The sequence below is a fragment of the Nansenia antarctica genome, assembly GCF_963989245.1.
Source record: "Nansenia antarctica genome assembly, chromosome: 13".
NCBI lineage: Eukaryota > Metazoa > Chordata > Actinopteri > Argentiniformes > Microstomatidae > Nansenia > Nansenia antarctica.
The window spans coordinates 10974546-10997193 of NC_137683.1; positions in this window are offsets into that span (position 1 = coordinate 10974546).

The window sequence follows — 22648 nt, forward strand, 5'->3', positions numbered from 1 at the left end:
TCTAGCCTGGGCAAGTGTCTGGAGACAAACCGTAGTCCTCTCTCTCCCCCAGCACACAAACAAACACAAATAACTGTTGGCACAAATCACAACAGAAAGGTAATTAAGATGCCACAGCATCAACAAAACAATACCCAACTTATCTCCCACATTTTTAGCGCTTAACAAAGAACCAACCAAAAATCCCAAATCACTGAAACTATCAAACAGTGAAACAAAGAGCGCTAACCAAACTACAACAAAAGGTCCTACAACAACTAAAATCCGACGTGGCCGAGCCCCCATTTGTCACTAACCCGGCTCAGAGAAAGTGACAAACAGGGAGACAAGTCGAGGGTAAAGGTAAATCATTATTTAATTGATAACTAAGGAAAATAAGCCAATGAGAAATGGGATGTGATAGTCAGTTTTATCAGTTGTGTAGGGTGTGGGTGAGTGATCTGTAATGTGGAATGTTGTAAGGGGTAAACAAAGGAACAAAAGGTTGCCACAAACAGAAGGGTCAAAAAGGATGTCCTGTATTGAGAGAGAGAGACTGATCTCCACAGCACAGCCTAAATAGGCACAGGTGTGCTACATCAGCCAACCAGGCCTCCTCTCCCCACTGCCATCCTGCAACACAATCAGAACAAGACAGCAGTGGAGGGAGGAGACCGTAACACCTGCTACAGAACTACGGGGCGTGACACCCGCTCGCTTCTTACCTAATGTTTTTAGACAGCGGTTATCTACGTGATGTAATGTATACCCCAGGGTATCTTACCTATATCCGATGTTAAATGAACAATTCTCTTTATTGATATCAAGTAACATACATTCAATGATGGTCCGAATTCTTCCAAATTCATGAGCTCTCTCTCTGCTTGCATCCCTTTTTATACCTCAAATGACACTGCACACATTTCTAATCTGATTGGTCTAGTTGGGTTTTTGTTTTAGTTTGAATAATGCATAATGTTTTAGTTCTTATATAAATCCTTATTATGGTTCCCTGGCCTCTCAATCTAAACACACAGCTGGTCTCATCCTGGTTCACTTAATGAACTTTCTTTCTGCCTGTCTCATGCCTTTAGGCCTAAACATGAAACATACACATGATAGTTATGATGAAAATATACTACAAGGACACCTATGTTCAGTCAATACAGTACACCAGTGTTTTGAACATGGATCTGAACAATACCTTCAAGATGACGCTGATATCTGCGGCCCATTTTCATGTCTGTCTCACACAGGGTTTTCATGTCTGTCTCACACAGGGTTTTCATGTCTGTCTCACAAAGGGTTTTCATGTCTGTCTCACACAGGGTTGACTGAGGGGGGTGACTGACTGGAAGTCAGAAGACGATAGATGGGTTAATCCTTAACTATGAAAGTGTGTAATATATTATTATTATGGTTAATCATAAACCCCCCCCCTCGACCCTCTTTTCCGATTTCAATTTATGACACATCATTTGAAAGCTTACAATCTGTAAACAACAGAAACATGACTTGGGCAATTGGTTTATCCTTTGACCAGCTGGTGTCACATTTATTTAATGACGTCTGATGAACGTATTCCAGCAGCCACATGCTGACACGTTCAACACTGTCACCAGTAGATGGCGCTCTACAGCAACGAACTTCAATCAGTGTCAGAGAGGGACATGAAATAACAAGCACACATTCAATACATCAGGTTATCAATACATCAGGTTATTGATACATCAGATTATTGATACATCAGGTTATTGATACATCAGGTTAACAGGGTAATAATAGTAATGTGCAGAAACATCTGTCCATATCTTTTTGTTGAAAATCATCTTTCTTGTTTAGAACAGAAAACATCAAAACACAGACATGCATGATAGAAGTCTCTCCATGGTAGAGGCAAGCAGCCATACTTTGATTAGAGTCGATTTCAAATAAGATTTTTGTGGATAAATGTCCATATATTCTGACAGATTACATCTCCATGGTAACGCCATCGAGGTAACAGCAACAGATGATCAGGAAGTGGTGGGCGTGGTCTCAGGGGGGCACAGGAAGTGCTCAGGGCATGGTGACATCACATCCTCTCTCCTCCGATAAACATTTTAAACATTTATTTTATCACAGCAGCCACATGCAGACACGTTCAACACTGTCACCAGTAGATGGCGCTCTACAGCAACAAACTTCAATCGATGTCAGAGAGGGACATGAAATAACAAGCAGACAGATAACTGTATAATTCTCAGCATTTTATTGTACAAAGTACCAGACTCCACTGTTACCAAGACAAACTAATTTCTAGAAAGAAAAACTGAAGCTTCGCCTGAAACTTCTCATGATAATCACACTGATTTCAACATGTTTGATGATTTTTCTGTTGGCAGATCACGTTTTTCTTGATCTTTTGAATCTTTTAGAATGAGGATTTATGAGGATTTATTGCAAACATAACAACATACCAGTATTCAGTCACACTCGGCTTCGAAACACCAAGGCCACATCTGGGTGGAAGGGGAGGTGACCACATGACGCAGGAGGGGACAAGGACATCTCAACTCCTACGACCTCGATTCCTCCTTCACTCTCCAGGAGGGAGAGGAGGGGAGGAGAGGAAAGGAGGAGACAGGAGGAAGAGATGAGGGAGGAGAGGATGGGAGGAGAGGAGGGTATGAGAAGAGGACAGGAGGAATTGAGAGAAAATAATCTAGAAAAGGCTCATGTTCATGTCATGACACAACCTTCTCCCTGATCCGATCAACAAGCACATGTACATACAGTAGATGATGGTGCAGCCAGCAGACCCCCCCCCCTTCTTCTTTAGGGCTCCTGCCTCCTTTAAACACCTCCCACACTGGGAGCAGTCGTGTTAACTAGTGTGTGTGTTCTCTGGTGTTTCTTTAGGTTTCCTGCCTCACTGAAACAACTCCCACACTGGGAGCAGCAGAATGGCTTCTCTCCTGTGTGTATTCTCTGGTGTCTCTTTAGTTCATCTGCCTGACTGAAACTCTTCCCACACTGGGAGCAGCAGAATGGCTTCTCTCCTGTGTGTATTCTCTGGTGTTTCTTTAGGTTTCCTGCCTCACTGAAACACCTCCCACACTGGGAGCAGCAGAATGGCCTCTCTCCTGTGTGTATTCTCTGGTGTTTCTTTAGGTTTCCTGCCCGACTGAAACTCTGCCCACACTGGGAGCAGTAGAATGGCTTCTCTCCTGTGTGTGTTCTCTGGTGACTCTTTAGGTTTTCTGCCTGACTGAAACTCTGCCCACACTGGGAGCAGCAGAATGGCTTCTCTCCTGTGTGTATTCTCTGGTGTCTCTTTAGGTGTTCTACCCGACTGAAACTCTGCCCACACTGGGAGCAGCAGAATGGCTTCTCTCCTGTGTGTATTCTCTTGTGTTTCTTTAGGGATCCTGCCCGACTGAAACTCTTCCCACACTGGGAGCAGCAGAATGGCTTCTCTCCTGTGTGTATTCTCTGGTGTCTCTTTAGTTCATCTGCCTGACTGAAACTCTGCCCACACTGGGAGCAGCAGAATGGCTTCTCTCCTGTGTGTGTTCTCTGGTGTCTCTTTAGGTGTTCTACCCGACTGAAACTCTGCCCACACTGGGAGCAGCAGAATGGCTTCTCTCCTGTGTGTATTCTCTGGTGTCTCTTTAGTTCATCTGCCTGACTGAAAGTCTTCCCACACTGGGAGCAGCAGAATGGCTTCTCTCCTGTGTGTGCTCTCTGGTGTTTCTTTAGTTCACTCATACAACCAAATCTCTTTCCACACTGAAGACAAGAGTGAGTCTTCTGTCCTCCTTGAGTCTGTGGTTGTGATTTAAGGAGAGTTGGACAAATGAAACTCTCACTACAATCTAAACAGTGGTGATTCTTCTGTCTTGAGCTCCTCCTCCTCCGTCTGTGTTGTTTATGGCTTCCTGATGCGGTGGAGCTGGGCTCCATGTCTGAGTCTGGGTTGGAGCTCTCTCCTGTAAGAATAGGAACATATACAGGATTAGAAACAACATGAGAACAAGTGCTGCTTCCATAGACTCAGCAGTACCAGAAGTAACACCACATCTCTGGAGTCTGCACACGCTGTGGGAACATGAAGTGTTCAGAGTGTTAGGATACCTGTAATGGAAACCTGTAATATTCCATCCTTGACAGAACTGTGTCATTTAAATTAGGGATGCAAACAATTGAAATGTCTTGTCCGAAGCTGAATTTAAGGAAACATTTGTCCGAATACCGAATGCGTACCGGCAGTTTTTTATTTCACTATTGATCACTTTTATTGAACACTCCAGCAGACATTAGGCCATACCAACAAAGCACAATAACTGAAAATAAATAAATAAACAAGAACAGTTTGATTGCGTCATCAAAAACGTCTACTCAGGGTTTTTCTGCCACAAAATGAGGTTATGACAGAGAAAGTTTGTTAGTCCTTGTTAATGACAGTAGTACCATGTCAGTCCAAAACCTATTGTTGACTGTCTGATTAATACAACTTTTCAGCAATTGAAACCCCTGACAGACTTCAAAACTGATCATTTTGCAAATAATACATTAAAAGGAGCACTGACTAACACAGGTATAGACTCAACTTGTCATTCTGGATAATGGAACAGCAAGCCAACTAATGTGACTTTCAGGATTTTTGATATGAAATAACGTTTCGACCTAAAAGACTATTCTGACAGTTGACAAAGTGACAAGTGTGCAAGTCCAGGGCTCAACATGTTGCTGGCTGGTTCCTTGTTTTGTCTTCGCTAGCAAACACCAAAGCTAAGCTTATTTGCAGCACAGCGCCACCAGGGTTAAGATAGCGCCCCCGCCACCACATGGGCGCAGTGCCGCAATTGCAGTTAGAAATGACAGAAATCCACGCAAGTGCAACGCTTGTCGAAAATACGACCGTCAGAGTTTTGACGAGAGCTGGAGGCGGCTAGAAATATGACGGAGGCGGCCGCCTCATAATTCTCTATGCAGGAAAACCCCTGAAACCCTGCTACTATTCACCTGTATAACCCTGCTACTATTCACCTGTATAACCCTGCTACTATTCACCTGTATAACCCTGCTACTATTCACCTGTATAACCCTGCTACTATTCACCTGTATAACCCTGCTACTTTTCACCTGTATAACCCTGCTACTATTCACCTGTATAACCCTGCTACTATTCACCTGTATAACCCTAACTCTTTGACTTCAATAAATGGAATGATCATTTAAAAACTGCATTTTCTATTTACTCAGGTGTATATGTGTTTATCTTTGTGTATATCAGAGTCAATGTGCTTGTTTACTGCTTACACCTGCATGTTACATAACCCATCTGAGCCACATGAGAAAGAACGTGAGAAAAAAATCAGAATTGTGTGTGACCTGCGGTGTAAATGCAGCCTAAATATCTGCCAGCGCCCTTTGATCTACTCATTAACCTGGCCTGGCCTTCGCCAAATACATAACATGAACTCACCATCCTCATCATCTTCATCCTCCTCACCAACTTCATCATCTACTGTATATAAACATATATATAAACTCCTGGAAACGTTATTTCAGTCGATTCTTCCTCCCCTTTAATAATACCAATGGGTATTGTATTTTATATCGTTGGAAAGCCTTATTAGTCACCTTTACAACGAGGTACAACTTGTAAGGATCATGCATTCATGGAATGAGTAACACAGCTAAACGTGTGGGTAGCGGGCCAACATTTTTTGCCAAAATCCCCTGCAATATTCTTCTGTTGGTATTCACTCTCGTTTTGAGCTTCAAGTGCTTGCAGGTGTATGTCAGTCACAGGTGTGTGACTGGCACCTGAATGGCACCTAATTCTGGGACCTAACTCCATCCTCCACATCCTCCAGGATGACAACGCTCGCCCCCACAGAGCCAGGATCATCACAGAGCACCTCCAGAATTTGGGAGTGGAGAGGGTGGAATGGCCTGCCGTGAGTCCAGACCTCAACCCAATCGAACACTTGTGGGATCAGCTTGGGTGTGCTGTACGTGCCAGAGTGACCAACGCAACCAGGTTGGCTGACTTGCGGCAAATCCTGGTTGAGGAATGGGATGCCGTCCCACAGCAGTGTGAACAGGCTGGTGACCAGCATGAGGAGGAGGTGCCAAGCTGTTGTGACTGTATATGGATCTTCCACACGTTACTGAGGTCCCTGACAGTGTAAAATTAATAAAGTGTAAAAATGGCCAATATGTGTAGTTTTTTCCTTATTACTGTGGGAGATTGCAATCATCCAATCCACCAAGCAACTCAAAACGAGAGTGAATACCAACAGAAGAATATAGGGGATTTTGGCAAATATTTTTGGGCCGCTACCCACATGTTTAGCTGTGTTGTTCATTCCATGAATGCATGATCCCTACAAGTTGTACCTCGTTGTACAGGTGACTAATCAGGCTTTCCAACGATATAAAATACAATACCAATTGGTATTATTAAAGGGGAGGATTAATCAACCAAAATAACGTTTCCGAACTTTTTTTGAGGGGTTTATATATGTTAAGGTACATGTGGGAATACAGTACATGTGGGAAAACTAGGGTTAGGGTTAGGTGCTAGGGTGCTACGGTTAGGATTAGGGGTAGGGTTAGGATCAGGGGTAGGGTTAGACATGCTAGCATGTACCAAGTCGACGTAGCACCTAACCCTAACCCTAGTTTTCCCACATGTACCGTATTCCCACATGTACCGTAACATATATACATATAGTACATATACATATTAAAGTACAATTCAATAATATTTCAACAATATTGTAGATTTTCACTTTGAAGTGGAGAGATTATAAGTACTGTTCAGCTCTCCCTCTAGTTAGCTGAATGGTGAATCTTCTGCTTGCTCCGGCAGTACGGGTGAAATGATGAGATCTGACACAATTCGGTTTGATTTCCTTCTTCCTCTATTAAACAGATTGTAAAACTGAACACAACACATTGATATTAGTACATGTAAATAATTAACAGTGAACAAACTAACAGAAAAGATTTAACAAACTACACAATCATACAGAACTCAACTTACCAACTCCCATCTCTCTGTACAACTGATCTCCCGTCTCCCCTGTCTCTCAGAACACACTCATTAAGCCCGCCCCCATTTCTATCTAACCAATCACTCCACTCATGCATACTTTTAACCAATCACAATCAACAAATAAAATAACCCCCAAATGAACCCTCCCATGGATTAGCCAAACAAGTACTAATACATGTTCTTTTCTCATGTAAAATAAGGGCTGCATTTAAATGTAAAGATACATAAGAGCTTTTGAAAAATGTGCATCTTAAAGTGTTTAATTTTTTGAAAAATAAATTAAAAAGCGAAATATAAAGTGTAGCTTCAGTTTCCCTTTCTCTTCTGTTTTGCTAGCATGTCCTGGGTTAATATTTCGGTTTCCCTTGTGGCTGATGATGCTGACGTAGGTATCTGTAGGTACATAGGTGTACAGATAAAGGCTATAAACCCCTTATGCATCACTGTGTGCTATACTCTCTGGTTAACTGGTCATCTCTCTCTATCCGCCGAACCCTTCACTGGTATATTTTCATTTACAAATCCCAAGGACCCAAGGACCTTGCGCACGGCAGCCCTAGCCCTCGTTTATTCAACTAGTGAATACTGCGCCCCAGTATGGTGTCGCAGTGCCCACACCAGGGTTTCCGTTAACCGGTAATTACCGGTCTTTGTCCGGTAAAATCTGTTGAAGTCCGACATATTTAAACCTCTTCGGTCATAATGTCCGGTGAAAACATTTTGAATACAATTCGCTAAAGTTTAATTGTCACCAGGGTTTCCGTTAACCGGTAATTACCGGTCTTTGTCCGGTAAAATTTGTTGAAGTCCGACAAATTTAAATCTCTTCGGTCATAATGTCCGGTGAAAATAATTCCCTCTAAGCACAATTTGAATACAATTCGCTAAAGTTCACATTCTGATTCCTTCTATATTAAAAAAGACGAATATATAGGCTATATATTTATTTTATTATGATATGATTTGACGCCGGCATGATGATGACTGCTAATGTGTAGGCTAGCCTATGCGAAACAGCGGCGGCAGGGTTGCCAGATGGGATTGACAATACAGCCTAACCAGTCTATTACCGCTAAACCCAGTAGCCCATTCGGCGATAACCCGGCCCATCTGGCAACCCTGCGCAGCGGGCCACCATAATAATAACTTGTATTTGTATAGGCTAGACACGCTAGCGCTTTTAACCTGCAAACGTTGCAGCTCAAAGTGCACCATAGCGAGCGAGAGGTACACATGGCAAGACAAAGTAAGCTTAACAATGACTTCATGAAACCAAGCTACAATGAGTCTGAGGAGAAGTCTGACTGTGAGAGATGGAGGCGGCTCGAGGGTTCAGAGTTAAATGGAAAGAACATTTCCCCTGGCTGCGTTTACATGGGGAAGGAAAAAATTTCTGCTCACCGTGCAAAAAATCGGGGAGGAATAACGGATTCACGAGAGGAGAAACAAATATGAGAATGTCTCACTGATCACAGGCGGTGCAGTGAGCACATATCGGCGGTCAGGCCACTGTGAGCAGGCTAATGAAACGGCTAACAATAAGCTGCACTCTCAGCTACAAGTTGCATTTCACATGGCAAAAAATGGCATCGCATGTCATCAGTATGTGGGACTGACTGAGCTACTGAAAGCAGTTAAGGCTCCAGATTGTGTCTTGAGTGAGGGCACCGCCACAGCGACTCCGTTGACAATGTGGCGCGCGTTCAGCGCTGGACATGGCATAGCGCGCATGCAAATCATGAAAGCCTATATTATATTTATTATATAGCTCGCATCTAATCGTATCGGATGAGAAATAGACATTAAACGGCATATATAGGCTAGGCTACACAACAGCTAATCACCGCGACAAACAGCTATATTATATTTGAATATGATGACCGGAATATCTCACGTTTGTCCGGTAAATTGAAATCTTCCCGGACACGTTGACCGGCACACATTTTTTCTAACGGAAACCCTGATTGTCACATTCTGATTCCTTCTATATTAAAAAAGACGAATATATAGGCTATGTTGTGTCTTGTTGTTCTCTAACTTACAAGATACACTTTATATTAATAATACTCTGGTCTCTGGAGCTCAACGTTCATCGGCATCCCAACGACAACTAGACCACACTAGTCGATCGATGATAACATTGTCAAGATGTAATGCTACGGAGGCAATAGCAATCAGAATCAGAATCAGAATCAGAATCAGAAGACTCTTATTGCCATGACATGTAAACATGTTAGGAATTTGGTTTGGTACCATGGGGCACGGTTTACAGAAGGACAGGTGCAAGACAGGACAAGACAGTGCAAACCAACATCAAAGTGCAAGAGTCATAATTAATATAAATATAAAGTGCAGAGATCAAGTGTTCAAGTGTTCATATCCAGACAGTGCAAAGCTCTCTGGGTGGGGGTGGAGGGAGGGTAGATAGATAGGGGTCAGGTCAGGGGGGGGGGGGGGGGTTTAGGAGCCGGATGGCTGTGGGGAAAAAGCTGTTTGTATGTCGGACCTTCACAGTATTTATGGACCGCACCCTCCTGCCTGAGGGGAGCGGGGCGAAGAGACCGTGTCCTGGGTGTCCGGGGTCAGCCATGATCTTCCTGGCCCTCCCCAAAGCCCTACTTTTAAACAGGGCCTCAAGGGGGGGCAAAGGGCAGCCAATCACCCTCTCCGCCGAGCGTATCACCCGCTGCAGCTTGGCCTTGTCCTTGGCCGCTGCAGCGGGGAACCAGATGATGATGGCGGAGGTGACGATGGACTCAATGATGGCCGTGTAGAAGTTCACCAGCGTGGTCTTAGGAAGGTGGAATTTCCTGAGCTGCCTCAGGAAAAACAGTCTCTTCTGGGCCTTTTTTGTGAGGGCGTCGATGAGTCTGAGGACTCAATCCCAGATCTATGCTAAACATTGCAATATACTACAGACTATATATTTCTTTTATTATTATATGATTTGACGCCGGCATGATGATGACTCCGCGAAACAGCGGTAATAGCCTGCCTAGCGTTTAGATGGGGAAGGAAAAATGTTCTGCTCACCGTGCAAAAAATCGGGGAGGAATAACGGATTCACGAGGAGCAACGAATATGAGAATGTTGCACTTTTCAATAAAATGTTATACATCTAGACATTGTGGTATTTCTTTATATACGTATCCCAGCCTGCCTATCAATCGTTTCTCAATAAACAGTTATGTTCTCCTCATTGTCATACTCCCGAGTCCGATTAAGTATGATTTGACAGGCAGCGAAACTAAATGCCTTCCCAACCAGCGAGACCTGGTTATAGAAATGACGTTGTTTTATTGATAAAAAAGGGTAAAACTGGAAAGAGAAAATAGAAAACTCACATTAATCCCAAACAATTTAACAGACTTCAGTTAACGTAATGTAGAGTCCGTTCATTGATCGATGCAGTCTGTTCAGTTCCCAGTGTGGCGCGCGTTCAGCGCTGGACATATGGCATAGCGCGCATGCGAATCATGAAAACCTATATTATTATATTTATTATATAGCTCGCATCTAATCGTATCGGATGAGAAATAGACATTAAATGGCATATACTGTATAGGCTACACAACAGTAATCACCGCGACAAACAGCTATATATATATGATGACCGGAATATCTCACGTTTGTCCGGTAAATTGAAATCTTCCCGGACACGATGACTGGCGCCAATTTTTTCTAACGGAAACCCTGGCCCACACTGCAATTAAGTTGACCCTCCCTTTTGCCCATTACTGACCCCTCCCTGTCCCTAGCTCTTTAGCTGTCTAGTTTTAGGTTTTGTAGTTTTAGTTTAGTTTTAGATTATCTTAGACTGTTTTAGACTAGTTTTAGTTTTAGACTATGTAGTTTTAGTTTAGTTTTAGACTATATTGACGGAAAGTTTAGGTTATCTTAGACTGTTATAGACTAGTTTTAGTTTTAGACTATGTAGTTTTAGTTTAGTTTTAGACTATGTAGGCCAGGTTTTGTATTGTATTTGGTTGTGGTGGATGTTGTATGGCTGTAAACAGGTCACACTTGAAAATGAGCCCTTGGGGCTCAATGTGTATTTTACGTAAGTAAAATAAGAACAAAAAAAAGTTTGCCTATCATCCTACCCTAAACGGAGATAGAACCTTATAATTCTAAGCTCACGATTTGCCACCGACTTGATTGACGTACAGGTAAGCCAGTCTGAGGTCTCATCGTTTCTAACACACGGTTCACCACGCATGCGCACGTTCAATGCGCCAATTACAAAACACCTGCCAGCTAGCTATTTCTTTTTAGGCTACTATAGAAAGCGGATAAAATGAGTGGGGAAGCTGGACCAAGCAAGAAACCCAAAACTTACCACTTCCATTCAGAATGGGAGGAGGACTTTTTTTTTACAATATCATTTTCCAAGTGTGTTTGTTTGATTTGTAAATGTGTATTAGCCGTTTCAAAGAAGGGAAATGTGGAGCGGCACTTTCGGACAGTTCACAGAAAGTACGACACTGACTTTCCTCCAAAAAGCGAGCTAAGAAAGAAAAAGGTGAAGGAACTGAAATCACAGTTGTCCGGACAGCAGGCATTGTTCACAAAGGTGACTTCAAAAGCGACGGCAGCCACCGAGGCATCGTTCAGGGTGAGTCACGCCATCATTAAGCACAAGAAGTCCTTCCAAGATGGAGAGATGATAAAAGAGGCATTCATTGAAGCAGCTGACTCATTGTTTAGGGACTTTAAAAACAAACCCGAAATATTAGCTTCAATCAAAGCTCTCCAGCTATCAAGAGCTACAGTTACACGGCGCTGTGAAGCCATGGCCGAGGATTTGACACAGCAGCTTCAGAAGGACATCGCGGACTGTGATTGTTTCTCACTACAATTGGATGAGTCTACAGACGCAAGTGATGTAGCCCAGTTGTGCATCTTTATTCGGATGGTGTTCACAGACATGACTGCAAAAGAGGAGATGTTGACATTATTGCACATGAAAGAACACACGCGGGGAGAGGACATTTTTCAGGCTTTCAAACAATTCATCGAGAAGACCCAGCTCCCTGTGTGCAAGCTGGTGTCAATCACCACGGACGGTGCGCCCGCAATGGTTGGCCGCGCCAATGGATTTATTGCGAAGTGTAGGGAGGACGGTGCTTTCCCCGACTTCCTCAATTACCATTGCATCATACACCAACAGGCTTTATGCGCAAAGATGCTGAATATGACAGAGATCATGGATGTGGCAATGAAGATCGCCTGTTCTATTCGCGCTAGATCTCTCCAAAGAAGACTGTTCCGTGCACATCTGGAAAAGGCCGACTCCGATCACACAGAGTTATTGCTACACACGGATGTGAGGTGGCTTAGTAGGGGTAAATTCCTGCAAAGATTCCGAGAGCTCTGTCCGGAGATCAAAGAGTTTCTCCGGGTCACTAAGCATTAGGGCTGTTACGATTATTCGACGTCATCGACGTCATCGATTACGTCAATACGTCGGTTGCCGTAAAATGCGTCGGTTAGTCGTAAAAAAACAAAATGGCTGCGACCAGTGCAAACACGGAGGCAGAGCCGGCGGCTAAAAGACTTCGCCCACGATCGTCCAAAGTATGGGAGTACTTTACAAAAAAAGAAACCAATGGCAATGTGGTGGTCTGTAAACTGTGCAAAAACGAATTGGCCTATCACAGCAGTACGACTGCAATGAACGAGCACCTCAAGCGAAAGCATCCTGGAGCGCTTTGTGAAGACAGCCGCAAGCTAGCACCGTAAGTCAGCGTTGTATTTCTGTTCACTTTTCCGGCCGTGTATCAGTGAAAAATGGATAGCTACTAGCTGGCTAGCTACGGTAGCCTTACTAGCCTATTGTTATTGTGGTGCTCGCACCTACTGTACGTTATCTAGCTCGTAGCTCGCATGCTACGTTAGCATCAATTTAGCTAATCATAACATAGCAGCGAGAGTAACGTTAGCTATGTAGCTGGCTAGCTACGGTAGCCTTACTAGCCTATTGTTATTGTGGTGCTCGCACCTACTGTACGTTATCTAGCTCGTAGCTCGCATGCTACGTTAGCATCAATTTAGCTAATCATAACATAGCAGCGAGAGTAAAGTAAGCTAGCCATGTAGCTACTAGCTAGCTATGTGTTGTGGTGATGGACAGACTTCTAAATGGCCATGTTGGCTAAACATAGCAGTGAGGTGGAAATTAAGGGGCCTACACATGATAAGAAATGTGTGCTTTTTTTATTTTCAGGAAGCAAAGCAGTGTGGAAAACTTTTTCCACAAAAAGAGCACAACTCCATGCACACCCCAGATGGCTGCTCAGCTTTCTAACAGCATCTTACAGATGATCGTCAAGGACATGCGACCTGTTGCTATTGTGGAGGGTCAAGGCTTTCGTGAGATGATCAACACATTTGAAGTTAACTTTTATATTTTATAATATTATATTTTATGTTGAGATTGTTATTGTTAAAGATTGTTACTGAGAGTATACGGTATTCCGGTTAGGATTTCACTTTTTTACAGAATTTACTGCATTCCTTGCACTTTTCCTTTTACTTGAAGTTAACTTTTATATTTTATAATATTATATTTTATGTTGGACTGTAAGAAAGAGAGGATCTTTTTTGTTGTGTGGAATATTGCCCTGCAGTGCAAGAATAATTGAATAAAATACTGAAATGTTGATAAGAGAAGTTTTTGACATTTATTTGGGGAAAATTAAGTGATACATTAATCGAACAGCAAAAAAATAATCGCTAGACTAATCGTTAAATTAGTCGTTAGACTAACCGGCTAATCGACAAAATAATCGTTAGATTAATCGTTAGAAAAATAGTCGTTTGGGACAGCCCTACTAAGCATTCCGAATATAATCAGCTAAATGATGACCAGTGGCTGCTAGATTTGGCATTTTTAACGGATCTGACGAACATGTTAAATGACCTTAATTTAGAGCTGCAAGGAAAAGATAAAACCGTGATCAATATGATTAGCTCAGTCAATGCTTTTAAGCGAAAATTGCAACATCAGTCCTCAAAGCTGCAGCGCCATGATTTGGGGAACTTCCAAAACCTCAAGTCAGAGCTGGAGACACAAGGGAAGGCGTGTGCGCAATTTGACAGTGCGCGTTACACAGAACAGATTGGGACAATTGTGTCACAGTTTGACAAACGTTTTCAAGACTTTGCATTACTCGAGCCAGTCGCTACATTTATGTGCTACCCATTTCGGGAAGATGTTGAGGTTGATTCACTCGCATCAAAAGTTGCAACGCTGTTTCACTTGAACTCCTCTGGAGTGGAGGATGAGATTTTGACACTACAAGCTGACATTCAGCTGAAGGCCAGGGCTCACGGACAGTTCTGGAACTTACTCACAGAGGAAAAGTACCCAAACATGAGGAGTTGTGCTACCTTCTTGACTGCATTATTCGGCTCCACTTATTTATGTGAGTCAGCCTTTTCTCACATGAAGATCATTAAGTCAAAGTACCGGTCCACCATGACTGATGATCATCTGGAAGCCTGCTTGAGGATGGCTACCAGCAGCTACTGCCCGGACTATGCAGCCCTGGCTGATTCCATTCAGTGCAAGTCATCAGAGTAAGGTAGGTACCCTACTGTAAATCTGTTGAAATGTAAGCTAAATGTGCTGTGGGTCCTACTGTGTATGTGTGCTCAGGACCATGGACAGCTCTGCTGGTTGTGTGTAATGGTGCTTATCCATTGACCAGCACAGTCAGGAAGGGTAGCTAAAAGGGTGCATGTGTTAAATCTGTTGAAATATAGGTTATTGTGCTGTGTTGCTGTGTGCTCAGGACTATTGTACAGCTCTATTAGTTAATTTGGTTTTGTTTCTTGTGCTTTTCCCATGCAGGAAAGTGAATGGGCAGTCTGAGAGAGGGACAAAGATCATCAATTAGCAACCTGCTACTTTTCTACACCTGGACTGGAACTACAAACTAAAATAAAGACACAGAGTTAATGTTAATGTTAATGGACTACCAGTGTGAATATTTGTTATATAGTTTAATAAATCTCTTCTTTGATTTTGAAACAGTGTAGCGTGGCCTTAATTTGTTATTATTACAGTACATTTTTGTGTTCGCAGAAATGGCAATATGTTTTATTTGGTTAGTAGATCTTGTTGAGCTGGTAATTTGAAAAGTAGCTCACAAGCCTAAAAAGTGTGAGCACCCCTGCCCTAAAGGAAGGTTTCAGGCTACCACTCATGCACTCCTTGACCGTCAGTAAATGTGTTTTATGTTGACGCAAAACGCAAGCAACTTTAAGGGAACATTCATTAGCACGTTGTTGGGCAGTGAATGAATGCAGTGTTTCCTCTATATCCACGAATGAATTTCCTCCGCCACTAATTGATTCAGACAGTCCACTTTGATTCAGGCTGCGCAGAAAGGCAGCGAGTTATTATGACCGGAGAACAGAAAAAAAGCAGATTGAAGCTAGATTTAGGCCGCTTCCAGACCAACATTTCGTTACGATTTAGGGCGTAGTTATTTACAATATGTTACAATGTTGCAATTAACCTCGTCGTTTGTGTTCGCACTGCAATCGAGACTGAATCTCTCAACAGGCGCGCGGCGCGAGGCGACACGCTTTCAAAACAGTTTTGTGATTGGTCCGAATTTAGCGGGACACACGCCGGTGCCTTTAATCCCGTATCCTAATCTAAAATGCAACATCATCAGCGACGACTGTGGGTTATTGCATTTACTGCTTATTATGTTTGTGTTATGCTAATAAATGTAGATCCACACAGGTATACAAACTGAGCTCCGTTTACTGTCAAGTGCCATTCATTCTCACAACACACACACACACACACACAGGTCGTAAAGCTCTAACGGACGTACAGAACGTGACGTCGTAAAGTGCAACAAAGTGCTGCAATGACATACTGTCGTACATAACACTACTGTTCTCTGGTTCATGTTCTTATACCAGAGCTCAGTATAGAGTATTTTAAATGAACATTCATAATGTATGTCTCTGATGTTCATGGTCAATTAAATCAGCCTATTTTGTGAAACAAATAATGTTCCCGCTAATGGGTTAACCGAGCTCTCGCACCTAACGTGCAAGCACCTAGCTTCGAACTATTCATAGTAGGGATGCACGATATGCATTTTTCCCAACCGATACCGATGTTTACCCGCTTCTCGTGGCCGATAACCGATATGATAACCGATATTTTTTTTTTAAACTTTCCTAGCACCAGGGGAGCCCCCCCTCCCAAATGTCGTTGTTTGGTACCTGTACTATATCAATGACAATAAAGACCATTCAGATATAATTTCACAGTTGATAACCTGTAGATCATGCACACCTGAAGGTAAGAAAGGCTATGTAGTGAGCAAAGATTGATGATTTAATATTCCATAGTGATCTCACCAAATCTAACTTACATCACTATTGTTAACACAACAAAGAGAACACTTCTGACTCTTCAAATGTTCATTTATTATTTCCTCTAACAAACAGAATCTGTTATAGACAGTGCACAATGCTTTTTTTAGCCAAGATCTGGCCTCTTTTTATGAAAACTAAAAAGGCTCACCTAAGCCTTCTCCAAACATGGTTTCAAAAGCCCCGCGGATGGCTGTCGCAGTATGCGAACCGGAGAACTCCTGCGCATGCAGCATTGTCTTCTTCATATTGAAGTCCTCATCCAGCCACTGGGCCGTCAAACTAAGCATACTGACTGGACTAACGTCAGAAGTCCATATGTCTGTGGTAAAACTTATCTGGCTTACGCTAGTATCGATCAGACTATGGATGTGTGTGGCGACTGCATCATACATAGCAGGCAGGCACACGTCTGCAAAATAGCGGCGACTTGGGAGTGTATACCGGGGCTCTAAATGTGAAATGAGCTGGCGAAATCCTTTATCTTCTACTACAGAGAAAGGCTGGTCGTCGAGGGCCATCAACTCCATTATTTTTTCATTGATTGCTTGAGCCTTTGAGCTGTCTCGAGTAAACTTCCTGCCGTTTTCAAATGCGTGTTCAATAGGCACAGCAGCTTTTTTTTTCGCGGCTAGGCTACCTTGTTCTGCTACTACTACTAGTGCTTGATATTCCTTCCATACAGCGTGCTTGCAATGGTGAATCTTAAGGTGACTTAAGGTGAGATTCGTTGTGTTGTAACTCGTAGACCTTTGCCCTCCTCTCCGAACTTTTGTCGAACATGTGTTGCAAATTGCAAACGCACTATCTGCCTCAGAAACTGTGAAGAATGTCCACACCGGGGAAGGCATGTTTCGCTCTCGTCTTGTCTATACACTGCGTGCCTGTACGCAGGCGCAGCAGCATGAGCGCGGAAACCGGAAGCAGAAATATTTCCGGCTTCATATTATCGGTTAAATATCGGCTAAAATGTTATAAAACCGATAAATACCGATAAACATTAATTTCCCATTATCGGGCCGATAAATATCGGTGCCGATAATATCGTGCATCCCTAATTCATAGCAATATGCGCGGGGCAAAAATAATCTATTGCCTCTAAAATCACCACGAACAGAACGGCGGAGGTACGGGTAAGCAGGGCTCATGTTGGTGTCCTCAGAGGTAAGAGTTGTTTTTCTTTAACTCAACTGATAGCATTACCTTGCTGTTGTTGTTTACCGAATGCTCCATCTGACTGTCACACTGTGATTTTACTTGTGTAAACAGTTAATGAGTAACGTTAGCCGGTTTTGTGCGTGTACTGTCACGTAGGCCTACTTCGTATTGATCTTTCTGTGTGTGTGTGATGCGCGTTCCGCATGTTCCGCTGCAGCTGTAGGATATCTTGGTATTTGATCACCTTCTATATAAAATCACCTGCTCGGCTTTAATGACTTAACCGCTATTTAAGAAATGATAATTGTTGCCACCCTCTAGTTTTTGGTGAAACTACGTCCTTGTTTTGAGCGCCTTTGCGCGTTTTATGCGTGTGCACGCGCAAAAGATAACCGCTCCGCCACTAATGTGAAAAATCCTGGAGGAAACACTGGAATGTGTTGGAATTCTGGTGGATCGATCATATTGGGCTCTGTATCGTGTATTTTCTCTGTCCTCGGTTCAGATTTGAGTGTGTATGTTTCTGCTCAAAAGATGGGTTTAGTCTCGTAGCGCTTTAACATTGCCACTTTTAATAATCGCCATGGTCTCCAAACATATCAGACATACGGGGTTTGAACTGAACTGCCCGTGGGAAGAATGAACATGTGAGAGTCTGTCCATTCTTCATTAAACAAGGACAAAACAGAGATAATTGTATTCGGTAAACCTGACAAAAGATCGAAAGTCAGTGCAAAACTTGATTCTCTCTCTAAACTAAAAAACTGGTCAGAAATCTTGCAATCTAGTGTAATTCTAGACTCTAAACTTCAACAGCCACATGAACTCGATAACTAAATCAGCCTACTATCACCTGAAAAACATAACAAGAATGAGAGGTTTCATGTCCAAATAAGATCTTGAAAAAAAAAACTCATCCATGCATTTGTTTAGAGTAGACTTGATTATTGTAATGGTCTACTAACAGGCCTATCTAAAGGGGCTGTTCGTAAGCTGCAGCTCATCCAAAACGCAACTGCTAGGGTCCTAACAAAAATGAATACGTTTGAACACATTACACCAATCCTGAGATCCCTACACTGGCTACCAGTCTCTCACAGAAAATGGTCTTGGACCAAAATACATATCAGATGTCCTCCAACCCTATATTCATATCAGATCTCCTCCCTCCCTATATTCATATCAGATCTCCTCCCTCCCTATATTCATATCAGATGTCCTCCCACCCTATATTCATATCAGATCTCCTCCCACCCTATATTCATATCAGATGTCCTCCCACCCTATATTCATATCAGATGACCTCCCACCCTGTATTCATATCAGATCTCCTCCCACCCTATATTCATATCAGATCTCCTCCCTCCCTATATTCATATCAGATCTCCTCCCTCCCTATATTCATATCAGACCTCCTCCCACCCTATATTCCCTAAGGCCCATAAGGTCAGCTGCTGTATGCTCCTGGAACAAACTCCCTGAAGAAATCAAACAGGCACAAACCCTAAACATATTTAAATCTAAGCTAAAAACCTTCATGTTTTGCAGAGGTTATGATTAAACACTTCTCTCAATGTCTTTTATCTATGAACTATTGTCTTATTAAATGTTTTATCTATTTACCTCTTATATTTGCTTTTATTCAGTCGTTTTTATTTTCTTGCTATGCTCCTCTTGCTGTATTTTTAAATAATGGATGTAAAGCACTTTCAATTGCCCCTGTTGTATGAAATGTGCCATACAAATAAACTTGCCTTGCCACTGGCAGCATTGATTTTACAGCAGTGCAATGACCCTCACCACTATACAACAAAGACTTACCATCCATGTCTTCAATCTCCACTTCTACTTCGACCTCTTGTTTCACCATCACTCCCTCCTCCCTCATTTCTTCTCCTCCATCTTCTTCTTTCACCATCACACCCTTCTGCATTACAGCTGCACCTCCATCCTCTTCTTTCACCATCACTCTCTTCTCCTCCACTTCTTCTTTCACCATCACACCATTCTCCTCTACATCTTCTTCCTCCAGCTTCACTGCCACCATCGCTAGACCCCACTGTGTGATTTTCAGGGCTGGAGAACCACAGCCAGATCCGGGGGACTCTGTGGACTCTGGTTCATGCATGGTTACATGAGCTGAAGAGGACCTGCATCTAGAAACAGTGGAGGCACAAACAGTGCAGGGTCAATTGACAGCCAACCAGTTCAATTAAAGCCCATCTAGACTAAAAATGCAATAATCTATGGATTACTGATTGCATTTCTTTGTAATTAAAGGGTCTGGAAAGTAGACATTAAATGGTTCCAATTGTATTTTGTGTCCAAGAAAAAATTACAATAAACTTCTAGTTAGGCTCAACTTCCTGGTCAGACAGAGGGCTGTGTGGGCGTGGACTTTGCACGCTTGACTGCCCTTTAATTACCAACTGTTTAGCTGCTGCTGAAATGTGTAAATACTGAGCTAATACAATGACTTGGCTAAAATTATAGTTATGCACCTGGCAGTATAATTCATCATATCAATTCAATGACCACCATTAGCATACTGTACACCTGGCACCCTATGGTGAATTATTGAACACAATAGGCTACTTGTGGACAGGATTCACAGCATGTGTATGACTTACTGATCAGTTGTTCCACAATGGTGTTGTCCTCCTTTTCTAATTTGCTGCCGTATTTTCACAATATCCTCCATGTTTAGTTTCTTCCCACACTGGACGTAGCACTGGCGCATGTCGTCATCACGATAGCGCTCTTCGACCTCTTGACCTCTAGTCTTGACCGCTGAACTGGCGTTACTGTCACTATCCATGTCATTACTGTCACTATCCATGTCATTCGGTGCTTCAGAGAGTCGATGCCTCTCTTTAAGAGCATGTGCATCTTGCCCTGAGGCATTTGTCCTGAGCATCTCATCTTTGGCCTTTTGGTTTTTGATGTAGTGCCGTAAAAACATATCCCACGGTGTGTCGTACTCTTCTTTAATGTTGGGAGAGTGATGGTTCCTACTGTGGGTGGGAGGTGGTGGTAGTGGTGGTGGCTGGAGCCTAATAAGATTGTCCTTCCGGTGGTTCTGTCCTTCTGTCTCTGCATCAGGGGACCCAAGGTGTGTCCTCTGGCTCTCTGACACTGAATAAGCAGAAGCATCCATCATTGCCCAGATGGGGAGTTCGCAGTGCAGGGAATCCTACGAATGAAGATGATCAAAATATTAAAACAAGAGTGAAGACATTTAATTTGTAATCATCAGAAGTGGAAAACAGTAGCCAAGCTACAGTTAGGTCCATATATTGGACTCTGACAGAATTGTTGTTATTTAAGCTGTTTAGTAAAACATACATATTTCAAAACTTAGTTATAGAATGAATATGGCCTTAAGTGCAGACTCAAATACCCTCTTTAATTTGAGGGTATTAATATCCAAATTGGAGGAAGGGTGTAGAAATTACAGCTCTTTAATATGCAGCCCCCTCCTTTTCAAGAGACCAAAAGGAAAATACCCTACGCTTCGTGCTTTGAATTGCCGTATTACCCTACATGGAACCGTGGGAATTGTTTTGATAGCACATTTTGTTTAGGAATTACGGTAATGAGAACAATGTGTGTAAAATGCATGGCCGTTTTTATTAAGGCGTTTATTTTATATAAAACGATTTATGACAGTTTTATAGTGGTATTGACAAAAACCGTTGCTATTTTCAAAAACCGGGGTTTACGTTACAACCGTCAAATCGCCCAACCCTAGTATCTGTGAGATCTACCCAGTGTTTCCTATATTCCTGATTCTGAGCTGCACTTTTCCCTCTTTGTGTATTCCGGTAAGCTGTCTCCAGTTAAAAGGTAGAAACCCATGCTACTTTACTGAGCTCTCTGAATTAATTCAGGAAGAAACCAAGCTTGTCCTGAAGACAGATGTACTGATAGACTATCCTTCAGCTCAGAAATAGATGTACTGCCATGATTATAAATAAAACCTTTTACTTGTCTAAATCAAGTTACTATTTAAACACCATCTCTGATTCTGGCGGTGATCCAACTACATATTGGAAAGCAGTTAAATCACAATAAATAGTTCCTCTCCCTGTCAACGTCATCAACTTTTATCCAAGTCTAACATCATATGGATACAAACAGAATAAGTGACGCTTTCCACCAGCATTTTATCAATCACTCCAACTCCTACCGTCAGGTCGGCGCCTCCGTTGTTGTTCAAGCTAGTGTCGCTTTCCCAGTCTTTGTGTAATAAGTGAACATGTTGTAATGTTTGCCCTCTAGCACAGTTATAAACTTAATAAATGACTCGTGTTGTCTTCAGTGCGTTTATTGACCCGCCATCTTAGTTCCACATCCCGTTCCTTGGTCTCGCGAGAATAACTGACGTCTTTATGACGTCTGAAGTTTATTTGTATAGCATTTTTCATACAACAGGGGCAATTCAAAGTGCTTTACAGTTTTTTGAAATACAAATATGATACACAAACAAAATACAAATATGATGCCTTAGGTTAGGAGAGACGTCAGCTATTCCCGTGAGACCAACGAACAGGTCCATATGTAACGGAGTAGAAAGGGCAAGTTCAATTATAGCTAAAATAGGTATAAACTGCGCCTTCTAAGGGTTTAATGACGTGGTATATCCGGGGTGTGTCCGTGACCCGGATGCTGTGTCCGTGACCCGGATGCTGTGTCCGTGACCCGGATGCTGTGTCCGTGACCCGGATGCTGTGTCCGTGACCCGGATGCTGTGTAAATATAGCTGGACAGTGCATTTGCACGGGACGTAACGTGATCTCCCTCAGTGCATTCTTAACCACTGAGACGGTAAGGTCATGTTTTCTGCAGGGTCTGAGATCGCATATAATTTAAGAGATTATTAATGTACCTATGTTTTATTTGAATGTTTGATGATTAAGATAGCTGTTTTGAGTTTCCCCATGTATAGTATTTTACTTGGAACATATCATAGCATTGGTAAAATGAGTTTTCTGTTGTTAGCATTGATGACGCTAATGTGACTGTTCGTGTGTAATATCATTTTAGAAATTAGAC